This window comes from Triticum urartu, chromosome 7, assembly GCF_003073215.2.
Source record: "Triticum urartu cultivar G1812 chromosome 7, Tu2.1, whole genome shotgun sequence".
In the NCBI taxonomy this organism is placed as follows: Eukaryota; Viridiplantae; Streptophyta; class Magnoliopsida; order Poales; family Poaceae; genus Triticum; species Triticum urartu.
The window spans coordinates 569,198,771-569,206,893 of record NC_053028.1 but is presented as its reverse complement, the minus strand read 5'-3'; positions in this window follow the sequence as shown (position 1 = coordinate 569,206,893).

The following is an 8,123-nucleotide window of genomic DNA, read 5'->3' as shown; positions in this document are numbered from 1 at the left end:
GTAAAAAACACAGATTCTGAAGCACAAATATTACACTTGACAGCTTACATACTCTGCACTACCAACACTTGAAGTACTACGTGAAAGCCACAACGTGATTTGTCAACTTCTATTTACCCTTCATAAGGACCCTTTTCATCGAATCCGCTCCAACTAAAGTAGGAGAGACAGACACCCGCCAGCCACCTTATGCAACTTGTGCATGTTAGTCGGTGGAACCGGTCTCACGTAAGCGTACGTGTAAGGTTGGTCCGGGCCGCTTCATCCCACAATACCATTGAAGCAAGATAAGACTAGTAACGGCAATAAAGTTGACAACATCTACGCCCACAACAAATTGTGTTCTACTCGCGCAAGAAGAACTACGCATAGACCTAGCTCATGGTGCCACTGTTGGGGAACGTTGCAGAAAACAAAAATTTTCCTACGGTTTCACCAAGATCCATCTAGGAGTTCATCTAGAAATGAGTGATCGGATTGCATCTACATACCTTTGTAGATCACGCGCGGAAGCGTTCAAAGAACGGGGATGAGGAAGGCGTACTCGACGTGATCCAAATCACCGGAGATCCTAGCGCCGAACGGACGGCACCTCCACGTTCAACACGCGTACGGTCAGCGTAACGTCTCCTCCTTCTTGATCCAGCAAGGGGGAAGGAGAGGTTGAGGAAGATGGCTCCAGCAGCAGCACGACGGCGTGGTGGTGATGGAGCTGCAGTACTCCGGCAGGGCTTTGCCAAGCACTATGGAGGAGGAGGAGGTGTTGGAGAGGGAGAGGGAGGCACCAAAGGCATGGGGTGAGAAGTCCTCCATCTCCCCACTATATATAGGAGGGCCGAGGGGGGGGCGCCGGCCCTAGGAGATCCAATCTCCTAGGGGGGCGGCGGCCAAGGGAGGTTTCCCTCCCCCCAAGGCACCTAGGAGGTGCCTTCCACTAGTGGGACTCTTCCCTTTTGTGAACCCTAGGCGCATGGGCCTCTTGGGGCTGGTGCCCTTGGCCCATGTAGGCCAAGGCGCACCCCCTATAGCCCATGTGGCCCCCCCGGGACAGGTGGCCCCACCCAGTGGACCCCCGGGACCCTTTCGGTGGTCCCGGTACAATACCGATAACCCCGAAACTTGTCCCGATGGCCGAAATAGCACTTCCTATATATAATTATTTACCTCCGGACCATTCCGGAACTCCTCGTGACGTCCGGGATCTCATCCGGGACTCCGAACAACATTCGGGTTACTGCATATACATATCCCTACAACCCTAGCATCACCGAACCTTAAGTGTGTAGACCCTACGGGTTTGGGAGACATGCAGACATGACTGAGATCGCTCTCCGGTCAATAACCAACAGCGGGATCTGGATACCCATGTTGGCTCCCACATGCTCCTCGATGATCTCATCGGATGAACCACGATGTCGAGGATTCAAGCAACCCCGTATACAACTCCCTTCGTCAATCGGTATGTTACTTGCCCAAGATTCGATCGTCGGTATCCCAATACCTCGTTCAATCTCGTTACCGGCAAGTCACTTTACTCGTACCGTAATGCATGATCCCGTGACCAGACACTTGGTCACTTTGAGCTCATTATGATGATGCATTACCGAGTGGGCCCAGTGATACCTCTCCGTCATACGGAGTGACAAATCCCAGTCTTGATCCATGTCAACCCAACAGACACTTTCGGAGATACCCGTAGTATACCTTTATAGTCACCCAGTTACGTTGTGACGTTTGGTACACCCAAAGCATTCCTACGGTATCCAGGAGTTACACGATCTCATGGTCTAAGGATAAGATACTTGACATTGGAAAACTCTAGCAAACGAACTATACGATCTTGTGCTATGTTTAGGATTGGGTCTTGTCCATCACATCATTCTCCTAATGATGTGATCTCGTTAGCAAGGACATCCAATGTCCATAGTTAGGAAACCATGACTATCTGTTGATCAACGAGCTAGTCAACTAGAGGCTTACTAGGGACATGTTGGTGTCTATTATTCAGACATGTATTACGATTTCCGGATAACACAATTATAGCATGAATAAAGACAATTATCATGAACAAGGAAATATAATAATAATGCTTTTATTATTGCCTCTAGGGCATATTTCCAACAGTCTCCCACTTGCACTAGAGTCAATAATCTAGTTACATTGTGATGAATCGAACACCCATGGAATTCTGGTGTTGATCATGTTTTGCTCTAGGGAGAGGTTTAGTCAATGGATCTGCTACATTCAGGTCCGTATGTACTTTACAAATTTCTATGTCTCCATCTTGAACATTTTCACGAATGGAGTTGAAGCGACGCTTGATGTGCCTGGTCTTCTTGTGAAACCTGGTCTCCTTGGCAAGTGCAATAGCTCCAGTGTTGTCACAGAAGAGTTTGATTGGCCCCGACGCATTGGGTATGACTCCTAGGTCGGTGATGAACTCCTTCACCCAAATTGCTTCATGTGCTGCCTCCGAGGCTGCCATGTACTCCGCTTCACATGTAGATCCCGCCACGACACTCTGCTTGCAACTGCACCAGCTTACTGCCCCACCATTCAAAATATACACGTATCCGGTTTGTGACTTTGAGTCATCCAGATCTGTGTCGAAGCTAGCGTCGACGTAACCCTTTACGACGAGCTCTTCGTCACCTCCATAAACGAGAAACATTTTCTTAGTCCTTTTCAGGTACTTCAGGATATTCTTGACCGCTGTCCAGTGTTCCTTGCCGGGATTACTTTGGTACCTTCCTACCAAACTTACGGCAAGGTTTACATCAGGTCTGGTACACAGCATGGCATACATAATAGAACCTATGGCTGAGGCATAGGGGATGACACTCATCTCTTCTATATCTTCTGCCATGGTCGTACATTGAGCTGAGCTCCATTTCACACCTTGCAACACAGGCAAGAACCCCTTCTTAGACTGATCAATATTGAACTTCTTCAATATCTTATCAAGGTATGTGCTTTGTGAAAGACCTATGAGGCGTCTTGATCTATCTCTGTAGATCTTGATGCCTAATATATAAGCAGCTTCTCCAAGGTCCTTCATTGAAAAAATCTTATTCAAGTAGGCCTTTATGCTGTCCAAGAGTTCTATATCATTTCCCATCAAAAGTATGTCATCTACATATAATATGAGAAATGCTACAGAGCTCCCACTCACTTTCTTTTAAACACAGGCTTCTCCATAAGTCTGCGTAAACCCAAACGCTTTGATCATCTCATCAAAGCGAATGTTCCAACTCCGAGATGCTTGCACCAGCCCATAAATCGAGCGTTGGAGCTTGCACACCTTGTCAGCATTCTTAGGATCGACAAAACCTTCCGGCTGCATCATATACAATTCTTCCTTAAGGAAACCATTAAGGAATGCCGTTTTGACGTCCATTTGCCATATCTCATAATCATAGAATGCGGCAATTGCTAACATGATTCGGACGGACTTCAGCTTCGCTACCGGTGAGAAAGTCTCATCATAGTCAACCCCTTGAACTCGTCGATAACCCTTAGCGACAAGCCGAGCTTTATAGATGGTCACATTACCATTCGCGTCTGACTTCTTCTTAAAGATCCATTTATTTTCTATGGCTCGCCGCTCAACGGGCAAGTCAGTCAAAGTCCATACTTCGTTTTCATACATGGATCCTATCTCGGATTTCATGGCTTCTAGCCATTTGTCGGAATCCGGGCCCGCCATCGCTTCTTCATAGTTCGAAGGTTCACCGTTGTCTAACAACATGATTTCCAGGACAGGGTTGCCGTACCACTCTGGTGCGGAACGTGTCCTTGTGGACCTTCTAATTTCAGTAGGAGCTTGATCAGAAGTATCTTGATCATCATCATTAACTTCCTCTCTAGTCGGTGCAGGCACCTCAGGAACATTTTCTTGAGTTGCGCCATTTTCCGGTTCAAGAGGTAATACTTCATCAAGTTCTACTTTCCTCCCACTTACTTCTTTCGAGAGAAACTCCTTCTCTAAAAAGGATCCATTTCTGGCAACAAAGATCTTGCCTTCGGATCTGAGGTAGAAGGTATACCCAATAGTTTCTTTAGGGTATCCTATGAAGACGCATTTTTCCGATTTGGGTTCGAGCTTTTCAGTTTGAAGTTTCTTGACATAAGCATCGCATCCCCAAACTTTTAGAAACGACAGCTTAGGTTTCTTCCCAAACCATAATTCAAAAGGTGTTGTCTCAACGGATTTCGACGGAGCCCTATTTAAAGTGAATGCGGCAGTCTCTAAAGCATAGCCCCAAAGAGATAGCGGTAAATGGGTAAGAGACATCATAGATCGCACCATATCTAATAGAACGCGATTACGATGTTCGGACACACCATTACGCTGAGGTGTTCCAGGCGGCGTGAGTTGTGAAACTATTCCACATTTTCTTAAGTGTGTGCCAAATTCGTGACTCAAGTATTCTCCTCCACGATCTGATCGTAGAAACTTGATTTTCCTGTCACGTTGATTCTCAACCTCACTCTGAAATTCCTTGAACTTTTCAAAGGTCTCAGACTCGTGTTTCATTAAGTAGACATACCCATATCTACTTAAGTCATCGGTGAGGGTGAGAACATAACGATAGCCACCGCGAGCCTCAACACTCATTGGACTGCACACATCAGTATGTATGATTTCCAATAAGTTGGTTGCTCGCTCCATTGTTCCTGAGAACGGAGTCTTGGTCATTTTACCCATGAGGCATGGTTCGCACGTGTCAAATGATTCGTAATCAAGAGACTCTAAAAGTCCATCATCATGGAGCTTCTTCATGCGTTTGACACCTATGTGACCAAGGCGGCAGTGCCACAAGTATGTGGGACTATCATTATCAATCTTACATCTTTTGGTACTCACGCTATGAATATGTGTAGCATTACGCTCGAGATTCATTAAGAATAAACCATTCACCATCAGAGCATGACCATAAAACATATCTCTCATATAAATAGAACAACCATTATTCTCGGATTTAAATGAGTAGCCATCTCGAATTAAACGAGATCCTGATACAATGTTCATGCTCAAACTTGGCACTAAATAACAATTATTGAGGTTTAAAACTAATCCCGTAGGTAAATGAAGAGGCAGCGTGCCGACGGCGATCACATCGACCTTGGAACCATTCCCGACGTGCATCGTCACCTCGTCCTTCGCCAGTCTCCGCTTATTCCGCAGCTCCTGCTTTGAGTTACAAATGTGAGCAACTGCACCGGTATCAAATACCCAGGAGCTACTACGAGTACTGGTAAGGTACACATCAATTACATGTATATCACATATACCTTTTGTTTTGTCGGCCTTCTTGTCTGCTAAGTATTTGGGGCAGTTCCGCTTCCAGTGACCACTTTCCTTGCAATAAAAGCACTCAGTCTCGGGCTTGGGTCCATTCTTTGGCTTCTTCCCGGCAGCTTGCTTGCCGGGCGCGGCAACTCCCTTGCCGTCCTTCTTGAAGTTCTTTTTACCCTTGCCCTTCTTGAACTTAGTGGTTTTATTGACCATCAACACTTGATGTTCCTTCTTGACTTCTACCTCTGCTGATTTCAGCATAGCAAGTACTTCAGGAATGGTCTTTTCCATCCCCTGCATATTGAAGTTCATCACAAAGCTCTTGTAGCTCGGTGGAAGCGACTGAAGAATTCTGTCAATGACCGCGTCATCCGGGAGATTAACTCCCAGCTGAGTCAAGCGGTTATGTAACCCAGACATAGTGAGTATGTGCTCACTAACAGAACTATTTTCCTCCATCTTACAGTTGAAGAATTTGTCGGAGACTTCATATCTCTCGACCCGGGCATGAGCTTGGAAAACCATTTTCAGCTCTTCGAACATCTCATATGCTCCGTGTCTCTCAAAACGCTTTTGGAGCCCCGGCTCTAAGCTGTAAAGCATGCCGCACTGAACGAGGGAGTAGTCATCGGTACGTGCGTGCCAAGCGTTCATAACATCTTGTTCTGCAGGGAGAATAGGTGCGTCACCTAGCGGTGCTTGTAGGACATAATCTTTCTTGGCAGCTATGAGGATGATCCTCAGGTTCCGGACCCAGTCCGTATAGTTGCTGCCATCGTCTTTCAGCTTGGTTTTCTCTAGGAACGCGTTGAAGTTGAGGACTACGTTGGCCATTTGATCTACAAGACATATTGTAAAATATTTAGACTAAGTTCATGATAATTAAGTTCATCTAATCAAATTATTCAATGAACTCCCACTTAGATAGACATCCCTCTTCTAGTCATCTAAGTATAACATGATCCGAGTTAACTAGGCTGTGTCCGATCATCACGTGAGACGGACTAGTCAACATCGGTGAACATCTTCATGTTGATCGTATCTTCTATACGACTCATGCTCGACCTTTCGGTCTTCTGTGTTCTGAGGCCATGTCTGTACACATGCTAGGCTCGTCAAGTCAACCTAAGTGTTTGCATGTGTAAATCTGTCTTACACCCATTGTATGTGAACGTTAGAATCTATCACACCCGATCATCACGTGGTGCTTCGAAACAACGAACTGTCGCAACGGTGCACAGTTAGGGGGAACACTTTCTTGAAATTATTATGAGGGATCATCTTATTTACTACCGTCGTTCTAAGTAAACAAGATGCAAAAACATGATAAACATCACATGCAATCAAATAATAATAGTGACATGATATGGCCAATATCACATAGCTCCTTTGATCTCCATCTTGGGGCTCCATGATCATCTTGTCACCGGCATGACACCATGATCTCCATCATCATGATCTCCATCATTGTGTCTCCATGAAGTTGCTCGCCAACTATTACTTCTACTACTATGGCCAACGCGTTTAGCAATAAAGTAAAGTAATTTACATGGCGTTTCTCAATGACACGCAGGTCATACAAAAATAAAGACAACTCCTATGGCTCCTGCCGGTTGTCATACTCATCGACATGCAAGTCGTGATTCCTATTACAATAGCATAAACATCTCATACATTACATATAGATCATTCATCATTCATCACAACTTTGGCCATATCATATCACAAAGCACTTGCTGCAAAAACAAGTTAGACGTCCTCTAATTGTTGTTGCAAGTTTTACGTGGCTGAAGTAGGGTTCTAGCAAGAACGTTTTCTTACCTACGTGAAAGCCACAACGTGATTTGTCAACTTCTATTTACCCTTCATAAGGACCCTTTTCATCGAATCCGCTCCAACTAAAGTAGGAGAGACAGACACCCGCCAGCCACCTTATGCAACTTGTGCATGTTAGTCGGTGGAACCGGTCTCACGTAAGCGTACGTGTAAGGTTGGTCCGGGCCGCTTCATCCCACAATACCGTTGAAGCAAGATAAGACTAGTAGCGGCAAGAAAGTTAACAACATCTACGCCCACAACAAATTGTGTTCTACTCGCGCAAGAAGAACTACGCATAGACCTAGCTCATGATGCCACTGTTGGGGAACGTTGCAGAAAAACAAAAAATTTCCTACGGTTTCACCAAGATCCATCTAGGAGTTCATCTAGCAACGAGTGATTAGATGCATCTACGTACCTTGTAGATCGCGAGCGGAAGCGTTCAAAGAACGGGGATGAGGGAGTCGTACTCGACGTGATTCGAATCACCGAAGATCCTAGCACCGAACGGACGACACCTCCGCGTTCAACACACGTACGGAACAGCCACGTCTCCTCCTTCTTGATCCAGCAAGGGGGAAGGAGAGGTTTAGGGAGATGGCTCCAGCAGCAGCACGACGGCGTGGTGTTGATGGAGCTGCAGTACTCCGGCAGGGCTTCGCTAAGCACTATGGAGGAGGAGGAGGTGTTGGAGAGGGAGAGGGAGGCACCAAAGATCAAGGTAAGAAGTCCTCCATCTCCCCACTATATATAGGAGGGCCAAGGGGGGGAGGCGGCCCTAGGAGATCTAATCTCCTAGGGGGGTGCGGCCAAGGGGAGGAATCCCTCCTCCCCAAGGCACCTAGGGGTGCCTTCCCCCTTTGGGACTCTTCCCTCCTTGAAACCCTAGGCGCATGGGCCTCTTGGGGCTGGTGCCCTTGGCCCATGTAGGCCAAGGCGCACCCCCTACAGCCCATGTGGCCCCCCGGGACAGGTGGCCCCACCCGGTGGACCCCCGGGACCCTTC